Source organism: Euprymna scolopes, chromosome 14 (assembly GCF_053919585.1).
Source record: "Euprymna scolopes isolate OS-2025 chromosome 14, ASM5391958v1, whole genome shotgun sequence".
Lineage (NCBI taxonomy): Eukaryota > Metazoa > Mollusca > Cephalopoda > Sepiida > Sepiolidae > Euprymna > Euprymna scolopes.
The window spans coordinates 142724718-142746397 of record NC_136495.1 but is presented as its reverse complement, the minus strand read 5'-3'; positions in this window follow the sequence as shown (position 1 = coordinate 142746397).

Genomic DNA, 21680 nt, shown 5'->3' with positions numbered 1-21680 from the left:
AGGTTGGTTTGTTATTATTTTTATTATTATTATTATTATTATTATTATTATTATTATTATTATTATTATTATTAATGTTATTATTATTATTATTATTATTATTACTATTATTATTATTATTATTATTGTTATTAATATTATCATTATTATTAATCTTATTATTATTATTATCATCATCAATATTATTATTATTACTATTATTACGATGATTATTATTGTTATTATTATTATTATTATTATTATTATTATTATTTCTGCTAGTGTTAGTTATATTTTTGTCATGGTGTCTACTTTTTATTGTTTATTTTGTTGCTGTTTACATTGTTTTATTTAGTATGTTGTTGTAATGTGCTTTAATTATCATCTCTAATTTTCGCAACACTTGTAGGATAACTTTAAGGTATTTTTATTTTTATTTAAGATTTTGTGTAAGGGGTTGGTTGCGGGAAAGTGTTTTTCAATAAGATCTAGAAGTTTATTGGCAAGTTTTGTTTTTAACATTTGATTGTATGGGGCCGTATACCAAATTATAGTTCTTTTTGCTTCTATTTTTTATACTATGACCACAAAAGTACAAAAAAATACAACACAAGCTAATAAATAAAAGATCACACATATATGTATATATATATGTATATATATATGCATATATGTATGTACACATATGTATATTTATATATAAACTAACAAAAAAAGAAGAAAATATCTGCCTTAAATAACTAACCTAGTTTTAAAACAGATCCTTTGTTCGATAAAATGCATACCCATTGTCTGATAGGAAGGGCGCGGTTGATACGAGAAAGCTGATTGGTTAACTAAATCCTCAATAGAAGAGAACCATATAAAAACGATAAACAACCACATAATTCGCGCATAAGCCTGACGAATCCTAGAGTGGATGGAACGCCGAATATTCAGTGTAACTTAATCCTCATATATATTTTATAAATAGCTAAATCGCTCTACCTACGTATTGAGCACTTTGGAAGTAAATACTTCAAGTTTACGCATAAATCTATACTTTCGTATATTAATGTTATCTAAGTAAATGAAGTAGTTATGCATATATATATATATATATATAAATATATATGTATATATATATATATATATATATATATATATATATATATATATATATATATATATCAATACCTCCGTTCAGTTTCAAAAGACAAAAAATAACCGTTAATAGGGGCTACCAGGCGTGTAATTGTGAGGCAAGGTTTGTGCTATCTACATCAAAACCTCTCTTGAATCGGTAATGTGGAGTCTGGTTGTAACGGGACCTACAGGACTCCTAGAAACAATGCAGACATTAGCGGAGAGCACACACCCACTAAAAGTCTCAATCGGTCACTGATTTAGTCCCGAACAGGTTCAACGTTGTTGCTTATCTTGGAGGATCCAGCGGGAACCTGTGTGTCAACATTATTATACCGTATATATATATATATATATATATATATATATATATATATATATATATATATATATATAAAATGGGTTAAGATATTCCAACGAACGAAAGATGAATGTTTAAATAAGGGGGTAGTCACCAACAATGTGCATTTTTTAACATTATTTTATTATTTAAGTGGATAGTCTTTAATTCGCGGAGTTTCGAAGAAATACTTTCCTTCTCATCAGAGGGTAGGAATTAGCAAAATGCGGGATCGGATTTTGCATACGAAAGTATTTGATTAAACTGCAAGTAAGTTTAAATATGTTTTTAACTCTTTTTCAAAATGTGGTTTGACATGTTTTATTAACTATTTGCTCTTATATAGAACTCTATCACTTATTTGGTTCATCGAGTTTTACATCTTGTTGAGATTACTATCAATTCTTTAATATGTATAACATATTTTTGTTTAACTATCTTGGATCATTTTGGTAAATTGATTTGTAATTTTTATTTCATATATGCATATATTATTTTTTAAAATATAATTATCCACTGACACGTGTTTCGTCGTCCACGACTCATAAGAGTGGCTGAATCTCTGATGAGTGTTGGACGACGATACACGATTCAGTTCATAATGATATTTAAAAAAAAATAATATATAAGCCGCTTCCCATTAAAGGGGGTACTAGATTGGTCAATGGGGAAACTATTCCCAACAAGCATTTAGGTAAAAATGCACTTTCCTATATAAAACTTGAATTCATTCAAGAAAGGGTTTGTAGTTCCTCGGAGCATCTGCCATCAAATTTTACACTGATAGATTTATTACCTACCCATAGAAAATGAATGCTAGTGAAGGTCAATTTTTTTAAAAAATTTCCACATTAATATTTCTATAAGTATACACTGACTGAAGTGAAGAATATCTACTGCGCCAGCTGCAACTCATCCTCTAACAAACTCTTGCATAAGGCACTAACTGACATAAAACACATGCTTATTATAAACATCTTTCCGAATTATGTCACCGATCAACAAATAAAACCAATTTTAGCCGGCATTACAAAAAAAAAACAATCATCATCATCATCATCATCATCAGCATCAGCATTATAATCAGCATCATCGCCATCATCAATAATAATAATAACATTAATAATAATAGTAGTAATAATAGTAATAATAATAATAATAATAATAATAATAATAATAATAATAATAATATTCTACTCTTAACGGAGACATGCTTATTATAAAAGCGACAAAAAATAATGATATAAAATCGCGAATGAGCAAATCTCTGCTATATGAAAAGAAACACAACAGCTCATTTACTAATAAAAAATGACCCGAAATCCGACGACAATTTACCCAAAAATAGCTATGTCGAATATGTTTTCGAAATAATCTTTAAGGAAATGTGTCTCCAAAACAACACAAATGTATGTCTAGGACCAGTATACCCCGCATGCTTACCTGTCACATATCTTCCCCTAACAGCGCCATCTACCACCATCTTGTAGCACATGACAGCACCTAATGCATTTAGGAACGTATTAAAAATATTTGTGCAGTCTCACATTGTAACCTGCTTCTTCCAATGAGGGAAGTCCTATTCATTTGCATAAAGAACCCGACTATAAACCAAGCTCAATATGAAGGTGGGACGCTTATATGCTTCAAATGAATTTAAACGATGTAAACCGACGTTTTCATTAAATTCATTAAACCAAATGTTTAATTCCTTAGCCGCCTGAAACGATATATAGAAGACGAACCCCCTCACGATAATGGTAAATTTGGGTTTATACTCGTACAGAACGGTTGAACATTAGTCTCATGATTGAAAACGAAATGATGGCAAGATATATATATATATATATATATATATATATATATATATATTTATATATATACATATATATATATATATATATATATATATATATATATATATATATATATATATATATATATATATATATATATATATATATACAGAGAGGAAGAGAGAGATGTTTAATAGAGCAGCAGGGATAAGCCATATTTGTTTTTCTTGCCATCATTTTTTTTCAATCATCAGGCTAATGTTCAACCGTTCTGATATATATATATATATATATATATATATATATATATATATATATATATATATAATAAATCCTATGAGTAGTTCAGTATCATTTATTAGTAAAAGCCCACTACAACGAGGAGTTGTTTTATTATTCTATTCCTTTAAATCACATTATCTGACACTTCTATATTAGAAAAACGAATAAAATGATACGCATGGCTCTTATTCCAGACAAACACATTTGTCATCAATCCCTATAGAAATGATAAGCAACAATATGGCCCTCTGTCATTGTATGATATGTGCATTCTCCTCTGCTCTTCTTTGCTATTTACCCCTCTTTTGCCATTCATTTTAACAGATATATTATAAATATAACTCTGCGCCTTCTCATTAGACAGGTGTATTAAAAACATAGGTATATAACTATAATTAGTAATATAATTTTTTATTCATTAATTTCCTGTGCGATATTCTAGGTGTTGGTTGTATAAAAACATTTATCATGATTAAAGGCTGAAAAAGCTCTTAATGTTTGAACAAATATTTCCCCAGGGTTTTCTCTCTAAACCGCTTTATGTCTGTCTGTCTGCCTGTCTGTCTCGCTCTCTCTTTCTCTCTATCTATCTCTCTATTTCGCTCTCTCTCTCTCTTTCTCTATCTCCCTGTGTGTTTATCATCATTATGCAATCTGTCAGTCCTGAGGATAACTAACCTTGGCCTCGGTGCTTTATTCTTCGATGTTGGCGTAGTCAACACATACACACACACGCACACACAAACACACACACACACGCAATCATATATATATACACACACATATATATATACATATATATGAATATATATATAATTATTTATATACATATATGTATATATTTATATATACATATATATACATAAATATATATATATATATATATATATATATATATATATATATATATATATATATATCAAGAAATACAATGATCCACGGATCGACTCTAGTCCTCACTCGCACTAATGTTCTGTTTTTTTTTTCGAGGAAGAATAGAAGACCACTTAGACTAGTCTATATATAAAAGGACCTGATTATATTAAATGTTGTCTCAGTACCGCCGTAAAAATATACTAAGAAACCCCTACTTGACAGCCGTTGTTACATATTTTTAATATATAAAACACCATCGTATCTTCTTATCGGAATTCTCTAATGCACTGCATACGTGTTCATATATGATCGTTGTTATGTACCCAGAAAAACGATTTTACTGAAAGCAAATGTTACTTGTTAGAATTACGTTTAGCATTTAAGATCATTTCATATGCCGAAGAAACACATTTTTGGAAAGTTGGAAGAGATTGTTTCGGCTACAAATTTGCTGATCAATTCTTTAATAAGAATGACTGGCATTGTAAGTACAGTAGCGTTACGACACCTCTCAGAGGTCAACAAAATATTATCTGGCAGAATTCTCGATAGTTTTTTTATCCATAACGCATGAATAATATTACCACACAATCTTTTCAGAACCTATCTATCTATCTAGAACCTATGTATGGTTATAACGTGTGTTACTTTCTATCCAGTGTTTTGTCGTATGTTTTCTACAAATCTAGAGTTTCAATATCTACGATTATTTTTCTCATCATCTCGTTCTACCTCGTTTGTAGTGTATCTCAGTTAACTTCATAACATTTTTCATGAAACAATATAACACGATGTCTCCAGTGAATGATGTAAAAATACTGTGATAATCCAAGTAATGATAGTATTTTAAGAGACGAAACATCCGTGATAGTGTATATTTTTTTAATGAAGTCATTCTTTATCAATAACCGAAGACTACTCACAGATTGATGAGTGTATGGTGGTCAATCGAAAACATGATGCAGAAGTTTGGTGGAATTTGAGTATTTAAGTGGACGACTCAAGAAGGACATTTTTTACATAGGATTTGAGGATCACCATATTTTCGTAAGCTGACAAGCAATCCTGTGTAAGATGGGCAGTTCTATAAAATAAGATTTGTTCATAGAATTTGTGTTTAGAGTTTGGCATGTATGAAATTGGCTCACAGCACCAGTCCATATTTGTCCTCTATCGCCTCCATAACAACGGGTTGTTTATCCAGGAGACGATCTCTTAGAAGACTGATCATATTCTGTTGGCTATCCATTCTTCTAACAATCATATCGATGGAGACTTCAATGTATACAATTTGTAAAGGCTGATCCTCAACCAATGGCGGGGGTAGAAAAAGTTATGATTCTCGATGGCTAATGAACTAACTCAAATTGTTCAGGAACCCACTTGTATGCCTTACAATGCCAGATCTTATGCATGGCATCTTCACTCATTTTCATACAACGTGCCCAGAACTTTGGCCATCTCTTGTTCTGTCTTGCGAGGCTGGCGTTTTTGTATAGTTATTTCCATGGTGAGTGCTGCTGATCTTTTTTTTTTCATGGTAAATGCTCCTGAGCTCCAATCTCTGGGCCCCCTTGTCAATCTTTCACGATAAACACCTGTCTAGCTGAAACCACTGTCAATAATTTTCCCCGCTCTTTATCTGTGCTAACATCAAAACGTAGATTCCATGAACAAAGTTCTTTCTTAGAAGTGCATGTCCGTGGAAATTTCTTCCGTTTGCCTGAGTCCCACCTGACTACCACTTGGATGTCTTCAAGTCCAACATAAACAAATTCCTGATGAACCGCTTCCTTAAGTAAGACACTTTATCAAAATGGCAATACTAACGATTACAACGATACTATCACATTGATTACTGCAATAACACTTAGCCCCGAGCGGCTTCCGGGCCTTTATAATTGGTGATCTCCATGTAAAAAAAGGATATTCCGATCACTCAGTTTTCTCGGTTAAGTAAAAAATGTAATGAGTCATAAGATGTATCATCTTGCATGTCGAGATGTTATGGCTTAATAGAGTAATTCCGAATATTGATATCATATATACTTCTGCCTTCCACGTTTTAAAAAAAATCTCTATAGTATCTTAACTGACAGAATGGTTAATTGGCTGTATATATCGTTCATACCTTGCATGAAATTCTGATGAAAGCGTGATAGTTTTTCTCTCCCGAATGTACCGGTGTCATTACACACAAAACACACTATTGCAATTTCTTCAATTAAATAGAAGGTATGAAACAAAAGACACTTTTAGAACTGCTAACCATCACGTAAAACAGTAATAAAGAATGCAAGAGATTCGTTTGTTAAGTACGTTAAATGTAAAGTAGCTGAGTAGGGGTTGCTTTAGAATTCTGGGCAGAGATATGTATTCTATACCAACTATCGTATTGGACCTGTGTTAATTTCATCAGAATCCGACAAGGTAACCCCCTTTGCTAAGAACTTTGCACCTCGCCTAGCTTATCCGACTATGGCCGTCTACTCACCATATTTAAGCGTCTGACGGAAAACACGCTATGTGACATACAAATATCTGTGTATGATGTTGCCAAGTTGTGAAAAAATCTTAATTCAATCAAAGCACCTGGCCCCGACCACACTCCTGTCATATATATCTTCAAATTATATGCAAACTATAATATCACAAAAGATTAACGAGTTTCACGACGTACGCTTATTTCTGGAAAAATACTTTTTGTAGGGCATAGAATAAAGTCTTATATCACAAGATTTGCAGCTACTGGAAATGTTCTCTCAATTATTAACTCCTTACTTCCAGTTAGATGTGGATGAGCATAAATATAAATATCATAACATCAACACTGGCGTCTCTCAAACATTACGAGTCCAACTCTATTTATGATCTCCATCATTGATCACCCTTATCAAATTCTTTGATAATTTGTAAGCATTAATGCAGCCGATAACACAATCTATGGCAACACTTAAAAGTACGGATTGTTTTTTTTTTCGGATTTTCTTTCTACTTGGCTTGATCATCGGTTGCAATGGGCAAAGGCTTAATGGTAAATGTAATACACCCAAAAAATGGCTTCTTCAATATTTTTAAGTATTAATATGTTACGTATTATTAGCCATCTTTCACTTCACGTTTTTTCTAATTCAGTTTTATTTTTATTTTACAGTCACATTATATAACAAATATGCACATAATAGTATGAAATATTACCATGAAATATCAGTTCATACTACGAATACTATGTTAAATATAACTAATAGACAGTCTGAACACCGGTTTAGTAGAGAGTAAACCAAATTACATAGTGCAAATACTGTAGATGCTGTATAAACTAGAGAATCGGATAATATATATATATATATTCATATACTCCCTAATACCATACACACGCAAACACACACACAAACACACACACACAAACACACACACACACCCACACACACACATATATATATATATATATATATATATATATATATATATATATATATATATATATGTATATGTATATATATATATATACATATTATTTCGGGTAAACGGTTACATATGATCGCTACAATAGGCATATGTTTTAGTAAAAAAGACATCATCCGGCTACCTGGAACTTTTCGACGCCAAAAATAAACACGTTTTTCCTTTTGCCTCGAGAGGATCCAGGTCGCCTGATAAAGTCTCTTTGAAAAAGATGGCTATTTGTAGCGACCATATGTAACCTTTTGCTCTTTTTATTGAGCACTATTTAACAACCTCGTTGTTTTCACTAGTCCTGACATTTGAACACCTCAAACCTATGTATATATATATATATATATATATATATATATATATATATACATACATATACATATACATATATATATACATATACATATATATATATATATATATGTATATATATATATATACTTTCGAAATTAATTGAGTTTATATTGTGTAAAATATTTAATAAAACAGATTCAATGTCTATGGGTTAAAGATAGATCGCCTTGCCCGATACATTACAGTATATTAAAATATGCCCCACCTATTATTATTATTATTATTATTATTATTATTATTATTATTATTATGCATGTATGTTATTATTATTAATGCTATTTTTAATGGCGTGATTGTTTTTATTTCAAAATTATAACATTTAAAGTATTAAAAATATTAGCTCCATTACTACTAGTATTGTAGTATTAAAATTATTACTCATGGTAGTAGTTGTTGTCGAATTTGCAATGGGATCATTGCGAAATGCTTTGGACCGTTGATTCTCTTGCGTTGACCCTCCGTACGCGAAACAATGAAGTCAATCTCACAACTTTTGCACGCTAAATAAATTTTTATTACCCTCAGCGGACCAAACCCACGGACTCTTTCACTATGCAAAGTCATGCAAAATGAAATAGGAAACAGCTTAAAACAGCAAATAAAAAATATGAAACACAAAGTAAAACATGCAAAAAATATAAAAGAATTAAATGAATTAATGTTCTCGTTTATTACTGTGATTAAGTCAAATCCGTCATTTTCTTATTCATTCAGTTCTCGAAATGTTCGTTGTTTTTATCGTTATACTTGATTTGTTGTTAAGGCGGCTGGTTCTATATTGTTTTCAACGTGTATTTTCTGTAGCGATGTTTTTTTTTATTAAGCTGTTATGAGTTTCTTTTACTTCTGCGTACAATTGTTAGCTTTTTTAAAATGATAATAATTATTATCATTTTATTTTTAACATTATATATCTTATTACTTGTCGGGATTATTCTTTCTTAAGTTTTGTTCTATGCGTGGTTATCTATCTATTTATCTATATATTTATATAACCACCTATCTACCAGTCTCTGTCTCTGTCTGCTTGTATGTCTGTCCGTCTGTATGTCTGTCTGTCTATCTCTGCGTTTTTTTTCTTTACAAGGTTGGCACCACTCATCAAGGCCCGGAAACAACTCAGGGATAAGGGTTATTGTAAGTACAGTATGTTGATGTGGATATTTAGAGTGTCTACTTAAGGGGGCGGTTCATCGGGAATTTGTTTACGTTGAACTTGAAGACATCCAAGTTGTAGTCAGGAGGAAGAAGGCAGACGGAACAGAGTTCCACAGGCGTGCAGTTCTAAGACGGAAGCTTTGTCCATGGAATCTACGTCTTGATTTAGGTATAGATAAAGAGTGGGGAAAGTTTTTCACAGTGGTTTCAGCTAGACGGGAGTTTTTTGTAAAAGATTGGCAACGGGAGACCACAGATTGGAGTTCCGACGAGCACCTGCCATGGAAATAACGGTAAAACAAAGATAGGTTTGCAACGTCTCTTCTGTGGGAGAGAGGTTGAAGGGAAGAGAAAAGGGCATCCCCCCACTGAGCCACGAAGTCCATTTTGTACTCTGTCAAGGAAGGATAGGCTGTTTTTAGCAACTCCTGCCTAGATATGGCAACAGTAATCCATCCTTGAATGCACTTGGCTTTTATATAGATAGAGAATTGCATCAGTAGTGAGATACCTTCTGGGGAAGTAGAAGGATCCCCCATCTTTTCAGCGACCTTGGCACCAGCCTGGATATACGTGCTTCATTTAAAATCAGAAGTGAAGATCAAGCCCAGAAGCTTGTCACCACATGGGGTTTCTCTTAGAAGAGAGCCGTCCATTTCAATTGATGCCAGATGGGGATCAGAGCGTTGAAGATATAAAGATAAGAGTTTTGTTTTAGATGCATTAAAGGTAACCAGCCACATATCCCCCACTGAACCACTCGTTTGCGATCAGAGGAGAGAATCAGAGAGAGTTTTGTCATTTACAGCCTTTGATGTGTTGCTGTAGATGGTCGTGTCATCAGCATAAATGTCAACGAATGATTTAAGTATGCGTTTAGGGATATCATTGATGTAGATCAAGAAGAGTGTTCGGCTCAGGATTGACCCCTGAGGGACTCCAGCATAAATACTGCAGCCCTCTGATTTTTGTCCATCAACCACTACTCTTATGAGCCCATCAGAGAGAAATGATTTAATGATAGTGATAATATTTCTAGTGGTAACGTAGCTGGAAATCTTGTGAAGTGGGCCGTTATGTCATACGTTGTCGAAGGCCTTTGATATGTCAAGAGAAATTGCCCTAAAAAGGAAACCGTTGTCAGAGATTCACTAATCCTATGAGATATTACCGTTAGCACATCTGCGTTAGATCTTGCAGAGCGGAAACCATATTGCATGTCACTAAGAAGGTTATTCCTGCTGAGGTGGTTGACTATTTCTCTATTTAATATGGATTCCAGCAACTTACTCATGACACACAGGAGACTTATTGGTCTGTACTGAGAGGGGGACCACTTATCACATGAATTCTTAAATACAGGGCATACTGATGGGCTTTCCAGGGTGTTTGAAAGCAGTTCTCCTTAAGGCAACGATTAAACAGTTTCGTAAGTATGGGAGTAAGTTCTGGTTGAAGCTTTTTAACACTATAATTGGGATGCCGTCAAGCCCAATAGCTTTACTGGAATCACGGTTCTTGATTAGCTTGGCGACCTCATGTACAGGTATTTGTATGTTAACTAGCATGTTCTGTGTTATAGGAGGAAATGTGCGGAGTTAGTGGCCGTCGTCGCATAGGGTAGAATTAACTGCAAAGTTCTTTGCAAATATTTTGGTCTTGTCTGATACTGAGGAGATGATCTCTGACCCGTTGATTATTGTTGGGATAGAACGCCCACTTCTGTTCAGGATCCTGTTTGTTATTTGCAAAAACTGGTGGGAACCAAGCCGCTGACTTGCTACTTTGGATTTAACAGACTGGGCATATAGCTCTCTTGCATTTTTTATTGCTCTTTTACAGTGGGCGCTGGCGTTCCTGAAAGCAACTTTAGTCTCAGTGCATCTATTATCTTGGTTGATATGGAAAAACAGCTTTCTGTGGGCGATGGCTGCAGAACATTCTGCTGAGGACCATGGCTGGCTGTTAGGTTTTTGTTGGAATTTTTTAGATGGTATGAATCAGTCTATGCCTACAATTAACCATTCGGTCACGTCTGATACTACAGAGGGCACATCATTTTTAAACATGGAATGCATAAGTAGATAATATACAAATGTATGGAAGCTATCCCAGTCAGTCATAGAGTATCGGTATACAGTACGGTGGAGGGGTACGTCTGGGGACGTATTACATTTCATTTGTATCTTAACTGATACGACGGAGTGGTCGTAGAATCCTAGAGGAAAAAGAACGGAACATGAACATAGCTCAAGGGAAGTTTAGAGAAAAAGGTCTAGGAGGCTTGCATATTGACCAGTAGTATCGGCCACACGGCTTATTCGCGAACAACCTGAGTGAGGTCATAAGCAATGACAAAATCATGACAGCACCTCCTCTCATCGTCCGTCTTATTTGAGTGGGTCAGCCATTCCACGTTATGGAAGTTGGGGTCTCCACAGATGTGGATGTTAGCCGAGGGATGTGCAGACAGGACGTGGTCTATTTTCTCAGATATGGTCTTAAAAATAGTAACTCAGCTGTTGTGTGGCCGATAGAGGGCAAGAATAAATGCAGTGGTGTGAGCAAGTGCAACATGTAAGCACATATAAGGAAAATACGGATCTTATCTGGAGATATCCCTGCCACACGGGAAACCATCTTTAATGTAGGCACATATTCCATGCCCATGGGGATCTTGGTGGTCAGATTTAGATGTTAAGTTAGAGTATCCGTTAATTATGAACTCATCTAGGAAAGTGGTCGGTCCTATTCCAGTTTCGCTTATAAAGAATATGTCCGGTGTCGTCTCCTGTAATGGGGTTTAAACCTCTGGAAGATTGGAACGTAGGCCCCCGATTTTGGAGAAGGAGACATGGTAGTAGTGGTCTACGTTGGAAGATGGGGTTCTAGGTTTATTCGAGTTTTTTTTTTTCTGGAGATGTTTCATGTTTGGGTTTTAGGATTTGTGAAACAGGTCGGCATACATGGTGAGATCAGTATAGAGAGGGACAGTAAGAGAGGAAAGACAGGATTTTTTTGTAGGACATGAAAAGGTAAAGCCATAACAATTACCTACTAGTATCACATCGAGAGGCCCCACGGGAGACTACTGCATGGTACAGAGTCCATTCACCAAATAGCAATACAGCAATCCCCGTACTTTACGCCTGCTGATAGGACAGCCTTTTTAGTGGTTAATCCAAGCTTCGGGTCCCTGACTATCAGGCGGATAACATCAGTCCAGACAAAACGTTTACCTTCCGCACCCTTACTAGTGACATGGCCACAAGTATAGACATAGAGACAGAAAAATGTCCGACATCTCAGACTAATGTTCACGAAGTACTACCGGCCTGTACAGCAGCTATTTCTTCGCCCTTTGTCAGAAAACTCACTCATTTGCATGAGGGCTGAGGGACAAAAAAGGAGAAGCGAGAGATACTGGAGCTGCCGATAACAGATCAACTGTATTATCTACTCTCCATTAAAAAAGGGTGATGGGTATAAGGGACTTATTAATATCTACTGAGTAAAAGTCCGGCGCTCAATTATCAATTCAGGAGCGTTTTGAAAATAATCACCCCTACCATATTAATGAGTGGATGTTTTGGCATTATATATCTCGAGTTGGAATAATTCGCGCTTCACCTTATAATTAAAATCCAATAATTAACTTTTATCAATTTGTGAAGTCGGCTTAATATTAATTTACATTTGGGGTTAGATAATTATTCAAGATTTTCATTTAGGAGGTTCTCGTTTACACAGGTGACTTTTTTTTCTCTCCGTTTTACATGTAACAATACGATATTGGTTAACAGCATATTTGACAAAGATTTCAGAACAGAACAAAACAGCTAGACAGGATAGGTAAAATTTAGTTACGAGGTTTTAAGTCTAAGCTGTAATAAGAAAAATGTTAGCAGTAATTAGTACAAATTAGGTTCAAAAGTTGGAAACAGTTTTTAACCTTAATTGAAGAGTCTGGAAACAGCGACCTATCCTTTATTAGGGTCATATCGGAAGTGGGAATCTAGCAGACTCATTCTAGCTACATATGAATATGGTGGGTGTTGTGTGTGTATTATGGAGGGGGGTAATGCTTTTATTTATTATTTTATTTTATTTTATTTCTTTGTCTATTTTTTTTTGCTTCATCTATCGGGATTGAAATCTTGGAGCTTCACCTTATAATTAAAATCCAATAATTAACTTTTATCAATTTTGTAGTCGGCTTAATATTAATTTACTTTGAAGTTTAGATAATTATTCAGGAGTTTATTTCTCTGTCTCACTCACTCTCTTTCTTTATGTCTCTCTCATTAAATATATATATATATATATACATATATGTATATATATATATATATATATATATATATATATATATATATATATATATAATAAAGTACCGATTCCTTAACAGCAATGACTTCTCTATCCCAACAATCATACTAGATTTGTGGATATTCCAGGATGATTTTACAAAGTGAACCTCTTTGCAAATAACTTTGTAGCTTATTCTGTTTTTCCGACATTAGTAGCGCATTCCTTGTATATTATTTTTTTCATTTTTTTTTTTTTTACATAGGAGTCACCTTTTATAAAGACGCATAGGACACTCAACGAAAGGGCTTTAAATGTGAACAGTAGTTAATGGGGCAATATCATAGTAATCATTAGCAGTGTGAATTTCTTTATATCTATTTTTTTTCAGAAATTTAAATTTTACTTACTGCTTCAAACGATCGTTAATTTTTGATGGTTTTCCATAAAAAAAAAACGTTTTGAATTATTTTCTGATATAATGGAAATATATACTATTTTTTCCCGGCCAGTATTTCTAATCACGTAAGGTAGTGTTGTAAAAATATTAATATACAGGTTCACCTGTTAACAAATATTACTATAAAATACAAATGCGTAGTCAATTATTTTTTAGGCTAAATGTTTTGCTGTTAATTTTTTTCATTTGACCTATTATCTTAACGATTTGCTACGGCTTTATCTGCAGATAATTATACACACACACACACACACACACACACATATATATATAGGTATATATATATATATGCATATATACATATATACATGTGTGTGTGGGCATGTGTATGTGTGTGTGTGTATAATATTATACAGCTCAAATCATCTTGCTCAGACGTTAGACACCTTCAATTCGCTTTGGTTTATATGTTCCGGTTTTCCCCTCATGGTTTCCATGAAAACAAACCGCCTTTCTTACTTTCTTTATTTTTAAATAAATATAATAAATGTATACATATGTTCTACAATTCTTAAACCCAAATGAATAAAAAAATATATAATATAGATTTGCCTCTCAAATAAAACATGTTTACGCTTTAGTTTTTTTATTATTATTATAAAATACACTTACAATTTATAATAGTTTTCCGAGGAATGTTCAACCTGAAATACTAAGTAAATTTTATATTCATTTTTTTCCCAAAATATAACGCCAAAAATTCAAATTTACTTGTATCTCCACGAGAGCAAATGTTGGATTTTAACCATAGGCAAGTGTTATTTTTTCTTTGCGTTTTTAATTCTAAATTAAATATAAAAATGCAAATTGTTTTTGCTGTTTTTTACTAAAAAATTTTACGAATATATCTGTATTGTTCATTGCAAGTTGGAATCTGTTGCAACCAAATCTAAACAAACAAGTTTACGATTTTATACCCTGTTTATATTCTGTAATTGACAGTTTTTAAAAGTTAAAATAAACTAGATAAATTTTCACAGTCGGTTAAAATTATGTATGCTATTAGCGCCACACATTTTTATAACGATTATTTAGAGTGTATTCATTGCACGTCGGAATCTTTTTGAAACTAACAAAATATGTTTTCCTGATGTATAAACAATATTTAAACAATTTACATATTACTAGAAATATTTTCTTTACACAAGAAAACTATCGATAGAAATCTAAGATCTGATCAAAATCTGCGTCTTTCGCATCCCAATTTTTTTATGTACAATTATTTTGCTTGTATTTTCTATTGCAAGTTGGAATCGTTTCCAAACAAAACTTGAAGTTTATATGTTTTTCTAATGTAAAAAAAATAAAACAAGATACTTGATCAATTTACTATTCTAAATATATATTAGGGATTTTTATGACCTAAAAGTGTGTAGTCTACCTTCCTATAAAAAAACAATGTCTATTTTTTTCGGAAGTGTAATAGGTTTGAACGCGCTTTAAAAATATAAAAGAAGGAATTCTAAGAAAAATAACACAAATTTAACATTTTTCATGTATCGCTCATTAAACGTCAAATGAACACACACTTATCAGCCGCATAAAAGGGCCACGTAATTTTTAGAATTTTACCGTAAATACACAGAAAAAACTAGGATGCTATTGTGCGAAACAACTTATTTCTTGTATTTTTCTTTTCCTTATTATTTTCAATTGTTTTGAACAGATTACACCTCTCATATATGTATATATTTTACTTTAACATAAAGGAAATCATGTTAAGATTTTTGTATTCCAATATATCCCGTATTGTTTTCACTAATTCCTATATTCGTCTCGCGCCTATTCAGTCTTTGATCGCGCGCCAAATTGCGTATTATTTTCACTGGTCGTCATGTTTATTTTCGGGCGCTCGCGCATTCGGTTCCTGAACGTGTATATAGTAATTATATATATATATATATATATATATATATATATATATATATATATGTATATATGCATATATATGTATGTATATATGCATATATATGTATGTATATATGCATATATGTATATATTTGTATGTATATATATGTATATATGTATGTATATATGTATATATTTATATATACACACATACATATGTATATATATACATATATATATATATACATATATATATGTGCGTTTGTATATAGGTATATGTATATTCCAGTGTTCGCTTTAAAAGGCTGTATAACCATGTAAAACAAATAAGTTTTGCGTAACGCATAAAGAAATATAGATTCCGAAGAATTTGATTGAGTCTGAAAATGTAGTTTCTTAAAAATGAAGAAATTACACATTATTAGAAGGGAAGTTTAGAGTCTTACACTGCAAAGTATAATTACAAGGAAGATTTTTATATATAATTCATTCACTGATGCTATATTCCCGTTGTTCTATTGATGCAAATATTTTGCTTGTGATAATTCAATAATTCGGAAGATGGTGTATATTTTTTCATGCATTCGAACTATTTTTGATTTGTGTTTTAATTAGGAGTTTCTGTACATTCGATTTTTTAAAAGTCGCTTTATATTCTAGTATACCACAGTGGTTATTTTTTCCCAGAAACCATTGAAAGCTGAATTATGGTAGGCTATAGAAGAGTCCTATTCATTCTAGCATTCTACAATGCTTAAAATAGAGTTTCACTATGATTAATAAGTTTTGTCTGTGTTACGGGGAGTCACGTCATTATAGAGACCACCTTTTTAATAGTATGGATATTGGCAAAAAATCGGATGCGGAGGCATATATTGTTACTACAAATCATGATATTCCACAGTAGCAAATTGTTCAAGTTTTTCTTATCGAAAATCTGATGGTGTTATTTTAACACAGCTGTATTTTCAGATAACTAAATTTATTTGACAATGTGAAATCATTTCTTCACCAGTTAATATATCATTGCTGACGATGTACTGGCGTGGCATGTCGCATACTCTGTCAACTACATAATGAATCATAATGAACTTAAAGAATACTGTTATTAGACTTAGAATTAATGGATTTATCAAAACAGGAAACCATAGCAAAAATTTTTTCGGAAATCGTTGTATGACAAATCGCACACCCTTACCATCAGACTTAAAATTAGATAATTAGATTCACCCCCCATATATATATATATATATATATATATATATATATATATATATATATATATATATATATATATATATATATATATATATACATGAATATACATATATATATGAATATATATATATTAATTTATATATATATATATATATATATTCATATATATATATATATATATTCATATATATATATATATATTCATATATATATATATATATATATATATATATATATATATATATATATATATATATATATAACCTTTCTCGCAATGGATAAATAACATAATATTTCCAAAATATCTGTAATATATTTTGATATTAATTTCATTTTTTCGTTCAATAAATTTGTTTAATTAGATAACACATTAACCTTTACATTTTGATTTTCCTTTGTTTTCTCTAAAGTTTTTGTTGTTAATATTGTTGTATTTTATTATTGGTATTATTGCCTCTGTTGCGATTTTTTTTTTCTTCAAAGTTCATCTATTTCTGTCTGCGAGTATTTTGTGTTATTGTCTGTTCATATTCCCGCCAATTCGTTTACGCGCCAAATCCGACGACTGACAAGAAGATCTCTTCAAGAGAAGACATATGACATCAATCATGATCCCATCTGACGCCTGCCTTGACAAAAAAGTCAGACATCTTGAAGGCAACGGCGCAGCGTTTAGTTGTAGAGAAAAGACATAAAATAATAAAATAGAAGCAATATAACAACAAGAAAACTAAACAAAAGAATTACAAAACAACAGAATGGTTTGTTTTATTACAATTTCAGTTAGAGCCAGTTCGCAGCAGGGTCACTCTTCCCTGTCTTCCCTATTCATTTTCCTGCTGTTTTTACTGCGACAGAGGAAACATTTTTTTTTACCAATATTTAAAAAAAAAAAAAAAACATCCAGCCGTTTCGGCCGAGTGACATCACTAGCCCCACGACGACATTGTCAAGCAAGTTATTTTAATACATGTGTGACAGAGGTAGAGATTTACAGGCGTTCGCCTCTAAATTAGCAAAACGTCTATGCTCAATAAATTAGAAGTAAAAGTCATATGTGTGCAATAACTCAATAAAAACGCAAACAGTAAAATGTTTCCTACCAATATATTTCGTTGTTTATTAAGTTGTGCATTCATACGATACGAATAAATTTATTCGAATACATTTATTACTAGACCCGCAATTAAATCAATAATAAAAGCTGGTTTCGCTCCTTTCTTCTTTTTTACTTCTTTCTCTTGTTCCTAATTTGTCATTTGTTCTTCGTATTATAATTTTAAGTTTTTTTTCGAGTATTATTACAGATTCTTGTTGTACACCCAATACGTAATCGGGTATTCCTGCGAAAAAAATAAAACAACAAAAAAATGCTACTAGAGACTGCACGAGAACAAAATAAGAAAAAGTGAGTAAGTACGCTTACTTATATTCTGTAATTCTTTTTACCAAGTGTCTTGTTTCGGGGATGACGTTTCCAGTGATTGTACTCGATAACAACCGATGTTAGTATCTTGTAATACGAATAAAGAATGTCTCCAGAATATTCAAATACTCACAGTCCTTTGCAAGTTGGGGTCTGGTTGGTTCTACATTTCAGCCTACCTATGCTCTTACACAGTTTTAGAATAACAATGACATCAATAATAACACTTATTATAATAATAATAATAATAATAATAATAATAATAATAATAATAATAATAATAATAATAATAATAATAATAAGCTCATGTTAAATTTTGTTGTCATTGTTGTTGGAGGTTTTCACATAAGCCCTCAAGAAATGTTACCTTGAAGAACTTCAGAAGGTTTCGAAATTTGAGTGACAACAAGCCTAACCACATTTCCAATATCCTCCACCTTTTTCAATAATATTTGCAAATTACTTTGTGTCATTAGAAAATCCGTTTACCACAAATTTCTTGTTAGCAACGGCCATTATTCTTTACTGGAATATTTTTTCTGTGTCTGTAAACTTGTATCCATCACTGTGTCTGTAATATTGTATCCATCTGTGTCTGCAAACTTGTATCCATCACTATAATTAAGGTGTTTATAGTAGTGATTATAGACGGTCTCCTTGGAGGATTTTTCTTTTCTCAAACATTCGCTCTCATCTAGCACAGTGTTTTAGTCTTCGTGTTTCCATTGCTTCACTAATCATATTAATTATAATTTCGGATTTTTGGAATTCAATTATCCATGCGTCTTCGATTATCTGCACTTTCTGGGACAAATACCATGCCATAGCTTTAAAAAATAAGTTGGGTGACCATCTTCTCCTTTCTGGCATTTTTTTTTTTTTTTGCTATCAAAGCAGTAGTACGCCAGTTTTAAGGTAATAGTATATATGTTAATTCTGCTGTGTATTAAATATTTACCACATTGTCGCTAAGCACGTGATTTGTCAGTATTTTCTTGGAGAACCATTCATTTTGTTAGTGCTTTTTGTATTAACGTATTTTGGTTTTAATCATTCATTCGGGTAAAACTGTTTTACATATATATTTTCTCATGATAAGCATCAGTCACTTACATAGTGCCATGCATTTTGAACCAGTACACATGTATTGTCTCCTGACCTGGGTCTTTTTAATGTGCCATGTTCCTTAAGGTTGGTTTCTACTGCGTTCGGTTTGTCGTTTTTGTATACTCCTCTTCACGCTTTAATTAAACTTTGCTTCACTGGCTATTTCTTGCAAATATGTATTTTTATCTTTATAGAGTTTTTTTGTTTTTTGCTGCTATCTTTTGTCCTAATTGTTCCGGTTAGTTATTGAAACGCTCGTCTAAAAAATATTCCGTTCTTTGAGGATTAGCTTTTTTTCGAACTTAGTAGATATTGCTTTCAAGTTGTATTTGTTGCATCTAGTTTAGTAGATATTGATTTCCAGTTGTATTGGATGCATCTTATGTTTCAGTCAGATTTTGTTTAAGATTTTCACTTCATGCTTATTGATTCTGTTTTTAGCATGTAATAAATTCTTAAGATCTATGGTTGTTTCTGTCGAGATAGATTGGTCGACTCTATTTACTTTCTTATTTTCTAATTTCAATATGTTTTTCATTTCGTTCCTTAGAAATAGAAGTTTTATTTAAACCCCGTAGAGAAGATGTTCGATGCTTTCATTGCCTCTTTAGTATCGAATATTTGGGATATTTGTCGAAAATACTTAAACTAGAACGTCAATGTTGATATAAATTAATTCTCATTAATATAGTTTAATGCGGCAACCAACTTAAATAAACTGCGAACGCTTACAAGCCGCAAAGAACCTAACATACAATTAAAACAAAAAGGAAGGAAATAATCGCATGCATCACAGGTAACGAGCACAGCTACGGGTCTTATTCTGTAGTTAAAAAAAAAACATCATTCTCAGATGACACTACAGAAAACACATGTTAAATGTCAAGGCCGACCAAGACTACAAGGAGAATGGGCAAAAACATAACGTTCAATTGGAAAAAAATCCTAAAAGGACTAGGACAATTCTGAATCGTATTGGCAACTCAATTTAAAGACCAATACGATAAACCAATACCATAATGCAAATAATTTGTGAAATCTACGTAAAAGGAAGAAAATTGTACAAGTTCAGTCAGTAAGTAATTTGTGAGGATAAAGTGTGACGGAAAAGTTACTGAGTTCTATAGTAGATAGTTTGAGAGTACACTTCCAACAAAAGTACTGAATAAAGATATGGAGACTATACAGCACAAGTACGAAACGTGTTTAATCATTTATTGATATCAAATACCACATTATGCCGTTGACTGTATCCTTTCTATGACATATAAAGACGTTTGTATGAGTGTATGTCGAATAGAACTATCACTTACAGTAGATTAAGAACATATAAACAGCTAGTTTAACGCCAAATGGAGACGAATGTGAACATATATTACTAATATTACGTAAAATAATTCAAATGATCAAACTGGATTTGATCTTGGCTAAATCGATTGTAGATATTTTTATTGGACCGACCGTCCTCATTCAACTGCCTTTGGGTTCATATATTATCAGCTACTTTATATTTGAATTTATCGACGAAGTTATTTATACGTCTTACTATTACGTACGATATTATATATATATATATATATATATATATATATATATATATATATATATATATATATAATCACGACGATCAAGTAATCAAGCGGACTGCACTGAATATAGGCAATTCTCCACTAATGTACCACTCAAAGTTATTTTCTTTTATCAGACTTCAGAACCGACTGACATTATTGATCTGTTTACGGCTATTTCTATGACGTCAACAAACAATATGGTGGCTACCTCGAGAGTTGATGCACTAGAAAACCTTATAACATCTGCGTTATGTTTTCTTTTTTAACCGACGACATTGTCAGAATATCTATATTCGATATGTTAATGCTTGCGGCTCGAACACGAACAATACGACCACGCAAAATCGTGATGTCTTCTCTATGTATAGTTGAAGAA